Source organism: Taudactylus pleione, unplaced genomic scaffold (assembly GCF_031769625.1).
Source record: "Taudactylus pleione unplaced genomic scaffold, aTauple2 ptg000251l, whole genome shotgun sequence".
Lineage (NCBI taxonomy): Eukaryota > Metazoa > Chordata > Amphibia > Anura > Myobatrachidae > Taudactylus > Taudactylus pleione.
Window position 1 is genome coordinate 982,896 of NW_028284653.1, and position 16,198 is coordinate 999,093.

Here is a 16,198-nt window from a genome sequence, read left to right on the forward strand (position 1 = left end):
CTTGCTGTGGTCGCGGCTGGCCCGCCCGCCCCTCCCGCTGCCCCCTGGGCTCTCCTGGCACTAAGCGGCTCCCGGAAGTGCTCCAGACCTGCCTTAACCACTCCTCAGCAGCGCACTTACGTTGCCTCTCTGACGCTGCAAGATAGCTGGAACCTCATTGACCAGCAGCCATCTTGAATTCCGGAGGCTCCCTGTTCTCAGCTCCATGTGGAGGGTTTTGACCAGGACTGCTTTACCCCCTCTAACTTCTCCAAGGGTTCCTGGAAGTACCTGGGCTCCGGCACCTTTTATATCCCCGCCGACCTCCAGAAGTTACTCCCGGAGAGGATATCCTGGACAGCATCTCTGGTCCTCATCCAGGTTACTTGTGGCCTATTTAGACCCGGGGCCTACCCGTGGCACCCAATTCCCGGACTCGCACTGCAAACTGGTCCCGCGACCTACTCCCCGCTCAGCCTTGCTACTGCAGCCACCACACAACAACACCAGGGACACTGAGGCTGACTCCCCTCTGACACCTACCTTTTGTGCCACTGACCTTCCTGGCCGGATCCCCCTTGGGACCTTCTGGTGACTCCCGATCACCAGCTGCACATCCCGGCACCCGCTGACATCACGTTGCACTCCTGGGGAGACATAGACAGGAATCTTCCTGATGTTTGCCTCTCAGGCCCTCCTGCTCTGGGCTGATGACCTCTTGTGGGCACTGATCCTCCTGCTGTTCTCCCTGATCTCCCTGCAAGTTCCAGATTCAGCCACACTCCACCATCAGCATTACTGCGAACCTCCTCCTGGGATTGTTCTCCTGTGGATCTCAGGTACTGTACACAACCCACTCAAGTTTGAGGTCCCATGTGCATCCTGATATCTGGCCTGTTGTGGTCACCTGACCCTGCAGTTACCTGTCTAATTTTGCAATCTCATGGGCATGCCATATACCCATGCTTGAAGCTTAATATATCACTCTCTCCCTCAACCTGAGAAGTGCTGCAATCTTTCTATAAGAGTGACTGCCTCGTGTTGTGGTTTGGCTACTGACCTCCCACTTTATCATTCAACATAGAGTTAAGGGCTCCCTGGAGTGGAACTGGGATTGCCGTTTGGAGTTTTAGCTCCCATCTTCACTGGGGTTATTATTATTCACTGCAGAGACATTATTTCCTTTCTGGACAGTTGACTATCTCCTGGCCCGTATACGTATGATGTGATGTAAACTACCCCCTGCCATCTTACCTGGAGTTCGTAGCATGACCAACTGGGATTTCCTTATCTTCTTACCGTATTCAGGCATTTTTTTATTTTTTTTTAACCAAAATGTTATGAGTAGATCGGGCACCAGAGCCAATAAAGGAGGATCACAGGACATTGCACACCATTTTTCTCGACGTGACAAGCAACCCTCTGCCTCCTTGTCTGTTTTGGGTACTCCGCCTACAACAATGGAATCTGGATCAGCTCCTTCCACCAAAGACGATATTCATGCTCTACAGGCAATTATTTTAGACCTAAAATCTACTTTCACATCTGCCCTCCAATCAGCTATTGGTGAACTCAAATCTGATTTAGCAGCCATAGATACTCGCACCTCCTCCTTAGGGGCATATTCAATTAGCCGCGGGATTTCACCCCCGGCTAATTGACAGGCTGAAGTCCCGTGACGCGGGGTTTAGCTATTCAATTAAATAGCTATTTCCCCGCGTCATTAGACCGTGACTCCCACTTGAGAACACACTGATTCCGCGAGAACTGCAGAATCAGTGTGTAATAACCCCTCGCGCGAGGCCGAATAGGGCGGCCTCATGCTGATTTTACCTCGCACCTACATGAGGTGCGAGGTAAAGTCAAACAGCGTGGACTCGCGCGCGGGGTCTCAGGGACACCCGCGTGTGGAATCCCCGCTAATTGAATCCCGTTCAGCACGACAATTAGCTACGGGGTAAACCCCGCGACTAATTGAATATGCCCCTTAGAATCTCGTATGGATAAACAACAGGAATTCCAAGAGATGGTCAGTCGTGATATGGACTATCTGCATAGGGAATTGAATTTCCTTAGAGATAAAGCCGAAGACCTTGAGAATTGGGAAAGGAGGAATAACTTGCGCATTCACAATGTACCCGAATCTGTCAATGCTCGTGACTTGGTCTCCTATCTTAAGAGACTATTTATAGTATTGGTACCTTCCCTTACAAAGGACTCCATTCACATAGAAAGAGCCCATCGAGCATTGCGACCTAAACCCAAAGAAACCGATCCTCCTCGTGATGTGATTCTTAAATTCTTGTTTTTCAAGACCAAAAATCAAATTACAATGGCTACCAGATTGGCTACCTTGACTCTATTCGAAGGCTCCCAGTTACAGATATTTCAAGATCGGGCGCCCTCAACTATTGCAAAAAGGCGAGACCTTCATAAGGTCCAGGGGCGGATTTACCGCTAGGCAACTAGGCGTCCACCTAGGGCCCGGCAGGTCCGAAGGGGCCCGTGTCTGGGGCCTGAAATTCAGCCCTGATTTTCACAAATGCAGGCTTCTCTTCTTAATTTTGTTTTGCAGAGGCTCCGTTACTGTGCCTCTGCAAAACATATCCCAGAGGAGCACCTGACCTAACGTGGCCCCGCCCACTCTTCTGCACTCTCAGTGCACAAGCCCAGGTTCAGCCCAGCCCCAGCAGTAAAGTGAGGACCGGAGTACTTACAGCCCCTGCAATTACAGTTATGAGATGCAGGGCTTCCCACACCTCTAAACGTCGGTATCGCCGCTGCGCTGTCCTTATAACAGAACAGGGACATTTATATGATATACTGGGGAGCAGAGAGGAGCAGAAGAGTCAGGAGCTGATGAGTGCACAGGAACCGAGGTTAGTTTTAGTGCTAAAGGTGTCTCCAGAAAAAAGGGGAAGGTGGGTGGGGGGTTGTCTGGAGGGGACTGGGGAGATGGGAAGTGTCTGCATTGCTAATTTTTTTCAAGTAGTGACAGTGACATAGAGGTATATTTATTAGCAATTTGACATTTGTGCCAATATATGATTATACATTGTATAGTATAACCTGCCTAAGTATAGTAAAACCAGGCTCAGACTGTTATTGAAATTTCTTGCGCAGGGGAGAGGGGGTGTTTGATGTTTTCATTACCCACCTGCTCCTGGTATAGTCTACAGGGAGGAGGGGGTTCAGCGGGGACAGGGGGTTTGGTTTGTTTGCTGCAAGCAAATGAAGACTATCTTCTTGTGCTGTGTGAATGTATAATAAATTATGTCAGTGTCATGTAAGTGCATGTCAGTAAGTGGTATCTGTAAGTCTGTGTGCCAGTAAGGGTTATCAGTCAGGAAATGGTGTCTGTATCAGTAAGGGGTTTCTGTGTCAGTGAGTGTATTTGTGTCTGTAAGGTGTATGTATGTCAGTAAGTTGTATCTGTGTCAGTAAGAGGTATATGTGTCAGTAAGAGGTGTCTGTAAGCACTGTCTGTCAGTAAGTAGTGTCTGTGTCAGTAAGTGTGTCTGTATCAGTGTCAGTAAGGGGTATCCGTATCAGTAAGGTGTGTGCGTGCGTGCAGCTACTGTATAGGGGCAATGCATGTATGTATGTGGATATGGGGGCAGTGTGTGTGTGTGTGTGTGTGCGTGTGTGAGGCTTTGGGGCAGTGTGTGTGTGTAAAATTACACGCAGTTGAGGAAGGGGGGCCCCAAACTGATATCTTGCTTAGGGCCCCATGAGGTCTAAATCCGCCTCTGATAAGGTCACCACTGTTCTACGAGAAAATGGATACCAATACCATTGGGGATTCCCCTTTCGCCTCTCAGTGGACATTGATGGATGTTTTCATACTATAAGATCGACAGAAGAGTGGATGCAGCTGCTTCGTAAGCTTCGCCTTACATCACCTTCGAGCTCATCCGCTGATAGACATGACATATCTCCTCCTACCTGATTTGTCCTTGGCTCTGGTTTGATATATCTTCTTGTGTCCTTATATAAATAGATGTTTCATTAATTCTACTAGTGTAATTGTTGTTTAGTAAAAAAGAAATAGAAAAAAAAGGGAAAATTGCCTATATTTTCTGTTAGAGTTTAGGAATTTTTCTTCCTTTGGTCTCAATATTCAATGTTTCAAGGAACAATTTGTTATTCTGGGATATGCTCTGGGTGGGATTTGGCAGGATCTCCACCGACCACTCCACCCCCCAATTTCAAGGATTATTGTGATTTAATCTCTTAAGGAATTTCAATTTGAGTTCTTAATTAGTATATTTTGAATCCCACAAGTGAGCTCTTGTTGTTGTAGAGCTCAATCTTAGTGACAGTCCGCCTGGTACTTCGGGTGTTTCTTGTCACTTATTATTCTTATTTATATTTTTCCCCCTTAAATTTTTTTTTTCTTTAATTTATTCTATTTTATTTTATATGTTTTACCCATAGGAGGTAGTTTGTATTAAAAGTCCTGTGTAGGTGTTTTTGTGTTAATTATTATTATTATGCCTCTCACATGTCTATCTATCAATGCTAAGGGATTGAACACTCCACAGAAACGGTCACACCTTCATAGGACCCTTAGAAAATTCCATGGAGATGTGTTTTTTCTACAAGAAACTCACTTAAAAAAAGATTCACACCCATCTTTGTCATCCAGGGCTTTCCCTACTGTGTATTATTCTAATCATATATCTAAACGCAATGGGGTAGCAATTCTTCTTTCGTGGTTCCCTCCCTTTCCAATAAAATAGATGCAAAATATGACAGTGATGGTAGATATGTTATGATTCGGGGCAGGATCGGACATGAGGAGGTTACGCTGGCCAATTTATATGCTCCTAATACTGGTCAGATCAAATTTTTTCACAAATTTTTCCATGAACTTTTTTTATACAGACGAGGTAAGACTCTAGTTGGCGGTGATTTCAACTCAGTTCTTTCCCCACTTTTAGACAAATCAGTTCTCCCATCGGGTGGAACTACGGCTCAAAAGTCTTCTGCTTTACACAAGTGCATAAAGGAGGCTGGTTTGTTTGATGTTTGGCGATCCCTTAACCCCACCACTCAAGACTATACTTTTTACTCCAACCCTCATGATGCCTACTCTCGCATAGATCTGTTTTTGTGTTGTGCATCTTTATCACAGACTGCTTATAGCTCCTCCATTGTTCCGAATTTATGGTCTGACCATTCTATATTAGTAGCAGTTTTTGATCTCCTGGGGTTTACAGGGGGTAGACCCTCCTGGAGACTAAATTAAACTTTACTGAAGATTCCTTAGTTCCAGGAAATGGTTAAGACCAAACTTTTGGATTATTAAATTTTAAATGTCCCTGGGGAATGTAATATGTCTACCATATGGGAGGCTCATAAAGCAGTTATACGAGGAGACATAATTCAGTTTGCCTCTCGCAGGAAAAAAGAACAAGAACAACGTCTTAACTCTTTGATCAGTGCTGTTGTGAATTTGGATAGGGCTCACAAACGCACCCTTTCTAAAAGAGTTCTGTCTCAACTTTCAAAGGATTGAAATCTATACAGGCTGCGAAGGTTGAACGTTCTCTGAGATGGGTTAACTAGAAGTTTTTTGACAAAGGTAATAAAGCTCACACTCTACTTGCTAATAAACTTCGTGCCAAGAGGGCCTCCCAAGCTATCCCTTTTATTAGAGATCCCTCCAATAATCTAACCTACGATCCTAAACAAATCAATAATATTTTCTCAAAATATTATGAAGCATTGTACAATCTACCTCCCCCCTCTGATCCTCTTGCACATATTGAGAAATGTCAAGAGTATTTAGATTCCTGTGCTCTGCCTAAACTTGACCCAGCTTCTCGCGACATATTAAACGCTGACATTTCTCTAGAGGAATTGGAAGCTGCTGTCAGATCCCAGAAAACATCTAAAGCACTGGGTCCGGATGGATTTCCAATGGCGTACTATAAAACATTCGCCCCCCAACTCCTGCCCCATTTGACTCTTCTGTTTAATAAAATTATTCATGGCGAGCCTTTTCATTTTGACTCAACTATTTCCCGGATTGTGGTCATTCCGAAACCGGGTAAGGATCCCTCCCTATGTGCTAACTATAGACCCATCTCCCTATTGAATACCGACATAAAACTATTTGCCAAAGTTTTGGCCAATAGATTAAACACCACCTTGGCATCTCTAATTGACCCTGATCAGGTGGGCTTTATTCCGTGTCAACAGGCCTTGGATAACCGAGACGAACCATTAATATAATTCATCATATTAATTCTACTAAACTCGCCTCGGTTGTCCTGACCCTCGACGCACAAAAAGCTTTTGACTGCATCTCCTGGCCTTTTTTATTTTCAATGCTGTCTTCCTTTGGTTATCAGGGTCACTTTATGTCCGAAGTTAAGGCATTATATTCTCACCCTCGTCCTCAGTTCTGACCAACGGCCTTTGCTCCCCTCGATTTACTTTGTCTAATGGTACCCACCAGGGGTGTCCATTTTCACCATTAATCTTTGCTCTATGTATTAAACCACTGGCGATGCGTATCAGGGCTAATGTGAATATTGGTGGGATAATGATGGGGCAAAACCAGTATAAAATATCTCTGTTTGCAGATGATGTCTTATTGACTTTATCTAACCCATTGATATCTCTTCCCAACCTACAATCTGAATTATCACTATATGGTTCTCTCTCGGGCTACAAAATAAATCATTCCAAATCGGAAGCTCTGGCCTTAAATACCTCTCTTAATTCAGACAGTACTGGCCTCTAATTTTCAATTTCTATGGAGACCTTTAGCTATTAAATACTTAGGAATATATATCACCAAAACCTATTCCTCCCTCTACAAAACTAATTATGTTCCTTTAATTAAGACACTCACACAAGATTTGGATAGATGGCATAGTTTGTTTATTTCATGGATAGGCAGGTTAAATACAATTAAAATGAATTTATTCCCTCGTTTATTGTATTTGTTTCAAACTCTCCAGTAGCTGTTCCCAATTCAACCCTCATCCTCCTACAGACACTCTGTAACAGGTTTATATGGGCAGGACACAAACACCGCCTTCTTAGATCAATATTAGCTAAGAGTACAGTCTCGGTTGGGCTAGGTCTTCCTATGTTTGAAGACTACTATGTGGCATGCCAACTCAATCATATTGTTTCTTGGCATTCTCCACCAGGACTTAAGAAATGGGTGGACATAGAAAATTCTTTTCTCACAGGAAGGAATCTTGGCTCCATAATATGGCTTCCTAAAACATGCAGACCAGTCTCGGCGCTTTTGGTCCCTACTATTAATTTTACTCTTCGATTTTGGGATAGGCTTTGTACTACTCGTGATTTAGCCTCTTACAGTTCCCCTTTGACCCCGATTTGGAACCATCCCCTGTTCACAATGAGTTGTGTTTTCACAGTTGCGGCTGTGTGGCGAAATCGTGGTATTGACCATTTCACACATATTAAAGGTCCGTTTGCCCCTTACTCATTTTCAGATCATCAGGATCAGTATAGCCTACCCTCCTCGTGTCAATTCCAGTACCTTCAAATCCTTACTTTTATTCGCTCTCAAATAAAATCTTCCTCATTTCGTACTCCTACCCCGTTTGAATGACTCTGTCTCCATTTGGTTAATAGGAAGGGTAACATCTCATTGAGTTATCACTTGGTTTTACTTCCCAATCCCCCTTCTCGTGAACCCCACGAACTAGCCTGAGAAACTGATTTATCTTTGTTTATGGAAGATGAGAAGTGGGAAGAGATAAGAGTGCGAACTGCCAAAGCCTCTATTAATGTATCCATTAGAGAGACTTGTTACAAAGTTTACTCCCATTGGTACTTGGTTCCAACTAAGCTTCACGCTATTTTCCCGGCCACATCTAACTTGTGTTGGAGATCATGTGGGAAGGAAGGTACTTTTTTCCACATATGGTGGACCTGTCCTGTGATAACCTCTTTCTGGGTCCAGGTACGTTCATTGATTTGTTATGTTCTGGGGTTTGATGTGCCATTGGAGCCTGTAGTGGCTCTATTAAATGTTCCTACACCTGGGATCACCAGATCTCAAGATAAATTAATCATGCAGATTTGTAATGCAGCCAAGTCTCTAATAGCCAAATTTTGGAAAAATCACAGTCCTCTACCACTATCTGCCTTGGAGGCAAAGATTAATCATATAGCTTCCATGGAGTACATTACCAGTTTGCAAAATAATGGGGTTGTTAAGTTTCAGACGATATGGTCTCTATGGTTCCAATCTCAATCTCTGCCCACTCCTGGTCTCTACTGACTTTTCAATTTCCCCCACCATTTCTTACCATTTTTTTCTTTTCTTTTTCTCTCTTGCTCTATTCTTTGATTTCTAAAGTATTATTAGTAATGTGAAGAATTTCAGTTTATTTTTATTTTATATTTGATATTATGTTAATGTCATATGATATTTGAAAATGTTTCATGTATCTGTATCGCAAAAATTTCTATTGTATTTCTGGGATGATTCTCACTATTTCTGTTATCATTAATGTTTGATTATTTTATTAATCAATAAAATTCAGAGATTAAAAAAAAAAATCATGAAGGAGTTGTGCCGCCTGTTTAAAATTGACCAATTAAGAACCTCTGTGTACCATCCCCAGACTGATGGGTTAGTGGAGAGGTTTAATAAAACTTTAAAACACATGTGAAGGAAAGTTGTAGACAAAGATGGTAGAGATTGGGATTACTTGTTACCTTATTTGCTGTTGGTCATAAGAGAGGTTCCCCAATCCTCCACAGGGTTGTCCCCTTTTGATTTATTGTACGGGAGACAAGGGGGTTACTTGACATTGCCAAAGAGACACGGGAGGGGCAGTCCAGTCCATATAAAACAGTTATTGAGCATGTTTCTCAAATGCAAGAAAGAATTGCTGCTGTTGTCCCGATAGTAAGAGAGCACTTGGAACAGGCCCAACAAGCACAGCAGAGGGTATACAACCGCAATGCTCGCTTATGCAACTTTGCTCCTGGGGACAGACTGTTGGTGCTGGTTCCCACCATAGAAAGTAAACTTTTGGCTAAATGGCAAGGACCCTTTGAAATCTTAGAAAAAGTGGGGCAGGTCAATTATAAAGTTTACCAGCAGGGGAAAAGAAAGCCAGAACAGATATACCATGTAAATCTTATAAAACCCTGGAAGGATAGAGCAGCACTGTCAGCCATCCGAGCCCCTCCAGTAAACCCAGGGCCCATGGTACCCGAAGTGACAGTGGTAAAATCCTGTCAGCCAGTCAACAGCAGGAAGTTAAGGAATTTCTGATCAGAAATAGGGTGCTGTTTTCTTACCTACCAGGGAAAACCACGGTCATCAAACATGACATAATCACTGACCCAGGGGTTAAGTTAACCTAAAGCCCTATAGGTTACCAGAAGCCAAAAGAGAATCAGTGTCGAAGGAAATTAAAAAAATGTTAGAGTTGGGTGTAATTGAAGAATCGCATAGTGAGTGGTCAAGTCCCATTGTGCTTATTTCAAAACCCGATGGGAGTGTGCGATTCTGTAATGACTTCCGGAAATTGAACAGTGTGTCAAAGTTCGATGCCTACCCTATGCCTAGGGTGGACGAACTAACTGAAAGGCTGGGGACAGCCAGATATTTAACTACTCTGGACTTAGCCAAAGGGTATTTGCAAGTGCCGTTAACTGATAACGCCAAAGAAAAGACAGCTTTTTCTGCACCAGAGAGATGTTGCCCTTTGGGCTACATGGGGCACATGGATAGGATTCTAAGGCCCCATAGACAGTATGCTGCTGCTCATCTGGATGATGTGGTCATTTATACTCCTGATTGGCAGTCTCACTTGCCCAGAGTACAAGCAGTGTTGGACTCCATCTATAAGGCAGGGTTGACAGCCAACCCAAAAAGGTGTTGTAATAAGATTGAGGCAATCCAATACTGGCCACGACCCCTGAATAAGAAGCAGGTGAGAGCCTTCTTAGAGATCACTGGGTATTATAGGAGGTTTATACCCAATTTTGCCACCATTGCAGTCCCACTGACTGACCTTACCAAAGGCAAACAGAAAGTCATGGTGGAATGGGGTCCTGAAGCAGAGAAGGCTTTCCAGGAATTAAAAATAGCGTTATATACCCAACCAGTTCTGATGACTCCTGATTTTGACAGAGAGTTTGTTGTACAAACCGATGCATCAGATGTAGGCATCAGAGCGGTCCTGTCCCAAAGCAAAGAGGGTTCTCTTCTTAAGCTGGAAATTAAATGTACATGAAAGAAGCTATGCTATGGTCGAGAAAGGAGCATTTGCAATAAAGTGGGCATTAAAGACTCTCAGGTATTACTTGATGGGAAGAAAGATCAGATTGATCACTGACCATGCCCCTCTGAAGTGGATGTCAGAAAACAAAGACAGTAATACGAGAATAACGAGATGGTTCTTGGCATTACAAACCTTTACATTTACAGCAGAACACAGGCCAGGAAGCCAGCTGGCCAATGCAGATGCTTTGTCACGTGTCCATTGTTTGGGAGCTGCAGTTGTTCCGCACCACAGGTCAAAAGAAAGGGGGGGGATAAGTGATAGAAGCACTGGTAAAGTGGCCAATGGCAGGTACATTTGTCCTAGGTTTTTGACCTATGTGTTCTAAAAAAACACCCAGGAGAAGTCTGTTTTGTAAGCAGACCAGAGTATCGGGTTTTGGAAAAGTCGGTTTGGGTCCTGGGGTGTGGATGTGAGGAGAGGGAGGGCTCCATCCACAGGCCACTCCAGGTTTTGGGCCTTTCAGCCTGGTAGCAGGCTCATTAGGGCTTACAGCTGGAAATGGCTGATATAAGCTGTGTTCAGTTGTAGCTGAGTGTCTCACACCTGGGGAAGTAGGCATGCAGACTAGCATGTCCAGAGACACTGTTATAACAACCCTGTAATTACTGTGCACGTGCTGTTATTGGCAGTAGGTCCTACCGTCCTGGTAGTGAGGGTACCTACTGTTTAGTTATTGCCCAGTTGGGCTAGGATTTTGATTTATGATTTGTTATATTCATTTGGCACAATAAAGACTGGCGCCGACCAGTTTGTATGAGAACCCCAGACTTGTGTTCTGTTTCTATGGCTGCTGTGTGTGTAAAGAGGAAGTCCATCTACCCCAGGAGAGGGACCCCTATCCCGACTGTGTCACAATATATATATATATATACATATATATATACATATATATATTTTATATATATATATATATATATATATATATATATATAACAGCATGTGGTAGGGCACTCCAGGAATAAATGTCAAACTGCCGGGGTGCTTTCCTAAAAATTGACATACACCTGTCCAGTTTATCCCTTAGGAAGCAGGCGGCACTCACTCGGTCTTTTGTGTATTAATCATAAATCATTTATTAGGCCGACGTTGCAGAGCCTAAACGGCTTTGTCATCAGGGTGTGAAAAAAGACAAAAGTGCAAGTGCTTACCTTAAATACACTCGATAACAGTGCACAATGAGCGTCCATTCCTCCTCCTCCGGGTGCCTGGTGTCGCTTTTGCGGACTTCCATGGTTGGCTGTGTGTTTTGGGGATCGGAGTTCCCATCATGGGCGCCGCCATGACAGTTCCTCTCATGTGACAGTCCTCCTAACGAATGGTAGCATGATCTCAGTCAGCTGACGCTGTGCTAAAGTAATCTGCTACCCCTGGGTATAAATCCGCCTCCAGAACTCCAGGAAGTTGCCTGATCAACAGTTGTCAATCCTAGTTTACTAGTTGAGTTTTGTTTCAGGTTCCCTCGGATTCCAAGTGCTTTCCAGCAAGCAGCAGAGCTATAACATTCCTGCCTGTGTTCCAAGCCTCCAGTGTCATTCCTGTGAGCCACAGAGCTATAACATTCCTGCCTGTGTTCCAAGTCTCCAGAGTCATTCCTGTGAGCCACAGAGCTATAACATTCCTGCCTGTGTTCCAAGTCTCCTGTGTATTATCCTGTGAGCCACAGAGCTATAACATTCCTGCCTGTGTTCCAAGTCTCCTGTGTATTCCTGTGAGCCACAGAGCTATAACACTCCTGGCCTGTGTATCTAGCCTCCAGCGAGCTACAGTGCTTTTATTGCTGTGTGTGTGTTGGAATTCCAGTGTCTCCTTTCAGCACCAGGGTGATTAATATCTCTACCTGTGCATGCTGTTTTGTGATTCCCAGCTACAAGGTTATCCTGAGTATTTCACAGCTGCACCAATTACAAGCTACAAGTGTTCCTGTGAGCAACAGTGCTGATTACATCCCAGCCTGAGAGCTTTGTTTTCAGTGACACTGCAATTCCATCTCTGCCTGAATATTTGCTACCAGTGTCTCCTGTGAGCTACAGTGCAATTCCATCTCTGCCTGAACATTAAAGTTACCAGTGTCTCCTGTGAGCTACAGTACCATTCCATCTCAACCTGTGTATATTACCAGTGCCATTCCGTGTGGCTAAGTGTGCCCACACACCGTTCCCTGTGTATCCTTGGTGTGCCACCCCGCAGTTCAAGTGCGATTTACAAGTACCTCACAAACAGCATCTCCTGGTGAATCTCCCGGTGCAATAGTGCCTTGGTTAGGCACTTCCCTTGGGCCACTGACATTCGAGTCTCTATTCCCACGGGGCTTGGATACCTGGTCAAAGGACCGCGACCTGCCTGCAGGGTGCAGCTAAGCCCATATCCCACTTGGAGGGGTCACTGGCGAACACCTCCCTGCAGGTTAGACTCCGCACCTTTGACCAGGTCTCGTCAACATCCAAGACCTGTGGATGAGGAGTCCTGATGTCCAGGCCAGTTCCCCGAATTCTTCCAAACTACCATCACAACCCCTCACTAGGGGATTCCAGTACGTCAAACCTGACACGTACGAGGTTAGCACATATGTATATATCCAGTATCATCATCTATCTCCAGTGACTTGATCGTCAGTGAACATAGTTTTCAGCATATGTCTGATAACAAAGGGTTACAGTACAATATTCATTTTAAAATACAGTGTTACATATATGCTTATTGAATGTTATTATATATAGTGATGTGCGTAGAGCCGGGCCGCGTGCAGGATTGGACCGGGCCACCGGGGAGTCGGGGAAATCCCAGGTGGGCCCCACCGATTTGTAGCCATGCCCTCTATCATGGGAGGGTGGGACCTATGGTGATGGGGACATTCAGTATAGAAGTGCAGTGCAGCTACTTGCTGGGCAGTCATCAAGGCTGTTTTCATCGCAACCATCAGAGCTTGCAATGAGACCCTTGTGGTAGGGTCTCATCTGCCGCAAGCCCCAGTGAGCTTCCGGCTCTAATAGACCCTGAAGCTCACCACTGACATCACTCGCTCCGGCACTCGCATCCAAAAGGGGCGGCTGTCGATGTTGATCGACAGCACCCGCCTACCAAATGGGGCAAACTGTCGAACAACATGGACAGCCGCCCATTTTGGATACGAGATCTGGAGCGAGTGATTTCTCACTCGCTCCGGGGCTCGCGCAGTGCGCGTGCGCACTGCCCGTCCATCAACCCGCTTGCGAGCGGGACTGAATCAGGCCCATTGTCCCCTCGGGGTCTCAACAAACACTTGGGACTGGCCTGCTTTTTATGACTATCCTATACATGCAATAAGGGATATTATGCACTTTCTGTGTATTACTATTATAACTATACTTTGAGTACACATGTACCTGTATTATTGAAGCCCAGCTTGTGTTGAGGTCTGATACATTTTGATTTTTTTTTCAGATTGCTTTTTTTTGGAGATCATGTTATACTATTATGTCTTTATTATCTGCAATATTTATGTGTGGTGATTGTGTTGTTTGTTTACCAACAGGCGCTTGTTGTGTCCATGCTCCATGAACTATATGTTTATACTCTTCTGCTGCTAGGTTACATACTTGTCACTGGTATTGGTTTATTGGAATCACATGGTCCGGCACCTCTGACGCCGATGCAGGCGCTTCCGTGATGTAATTTTTCTGCGCAGGATCCCGGGTGCATGAGGTGACATGGACGGTCCTTTGGGGATATATAGGTGAGTTTGTCTATATGTGTATTTCTGCCCTGAGGAAAATGTTTACATAAACATTGAAACATCGGTGTAACCTGGTCTCCTGTGTCATTTGCAATGCGTTCCGCCTGTCTCTTATGCTGTATTTCTTAAACTACCTACTCAGGATGTTTATGTGAGGAAGGCACCTGCATTATTATATTTGTTGGATTGTTGAGGAGTGCTGTTGGACTGATCTTTTATATATACTACCACTGCTTGATGGCTGCTGTTTTATGGTGTACACCCTCTGTCATTTGAATTAATTATCCCCTCAGGAACGTGATCGTTTTTTCCTAATTTGTTCACTTTTTTTCACTTATTCTTATTTATTGTATGAAGCACTTTTTCTTGTGACATTGATGTGACCTATTGCTGCTGGAATTTGATATTTTGCACATTTGCAATTTTTTGCACCATCGATCTTATCATGTCTGAGCCTATTAATACAGATCTTGATGATCTGATATCTGGTATTGAATTAATACATGGAGAGGCTTTCAGTTATTTTGACGCTGATGCAGCGAATATTCATTTTAAAGAAAATTTAAGTGCATCCAGTAGGAACCCTGACAACATTGAATTATTTTGGGAGTTAATTAAACTTTAAAAATGTGAAGAGGACTTTTTTGGTCATGGTGTCACTTTGTCGGATTACCACAAGGAGTGTAAAATCCCACGTGGTTTCCAGTTCAAAAATGTTCCCACGATTGGTCACTTCAACAAAAAATGGATTTCCATTATCAATAAATGTTCATATGATTTAATACTTTTAGTGATTGAGGAAGTGTCTCGTGAACTGTCCATTACTCGCACTAAAATCAATGATTTTGAGGCTCTCCATAAATCCACTTTAATATCTGATTCTACCGTTAATTGGTATGACAAACTATCTACACAGATTGACAAGTACCGTAAGGATCTTGTTCAATATAAAAGAGCTAAACTGGACAAAGTGAATATGGACTATGCCAGAAAACAAGTGTATCTTTGGCTCACTGGCACAGTTAACATGGGGAGACCATCTAGAAGATGCCCAAGTAATCGTTACACTAGAGGAGCTCTGGACACAGAAACATCCACAGATGGCACTACCTCAGCTAGTGATATGGAATCTTCCACTTCATCCTATGGCCACCATCCTTTAGGGGTTCACACGAGGGCACAAGATGCAGATCCCGTAGGCGCTACACAAGGCGCGGGGGCCAAGGGAAAAGGACGAGGAAGCGTCCGTCCACCGATACCCAGAAAGAAATAATATTTAATTTGTCCGCACATAGTTTGACTCTTATGGAAACTAATGTTCTGTCTAAAGGCCTCAACTTTGTTCTTACAAACAACTTTGATCCCTTTTGTTGGAAAGTGGAACATTTCAAATTGAGTCGTCAATTACGCCTACGTGAATATTTCAACAATATTGATTCAAACACCTTATCTGACCACCTTACAATACCTATTGCACTTAAGAAAAAATCTAAATTTGACCCTGTATCTTTAAATCCTTCTATCAGGAAATATTGCCATATGGTTGATAAAGATGTGCAGCAAGCAGCTATCAAACAACCTCACTTACACTCTAATCTCACTAAAGATGAATGGCAGGCTCTAACACCACTCAGGGGGTGATTCAGACCCTTAAACTAAGCTGCGCTCTCTCGCAGCCAAAAGGGGCCGGGTATGCAAATTCCGCGAACACACTGTCTGGCGTAAGGACGTCCTCTATGTCTTAGAGAGTGATGGCAGAGTGAGAGCACGCTGGTATAAAGACGCACACTTTTTTTTCTTAACAAACGTCATCTACAGGAAGTGTATGATTAATCAAAACCGTTGAGAGCCATCGGAGCAGCACACAGCGCTTGAGGTAGACCCTACCCCACCGCAAGCACTGCGATCACTGCAGGCTGAAATACAACCAAGTGATGTGTACAATGATGCTTCCATGCTAATTATGGACACCCATTAAATGCCGTTTTGATGCCCAGACACACCTGCGTTCGCAGCACCACTCCCCCATTCACAAGCCCCTTCCCCTGTTACCACCCACAAACAGCACTGTCACTCAAAGTAGCACCCGGTTTGTGTACTACGAGCGCACAATTCCCGAGCGCAGTGAGTGACTCGCAATGTGCATATTGACGCATGCACAGTCAGGCAACAATCGCCCACAGCATGCGTCCGCGGCTTAGCGTCCGGA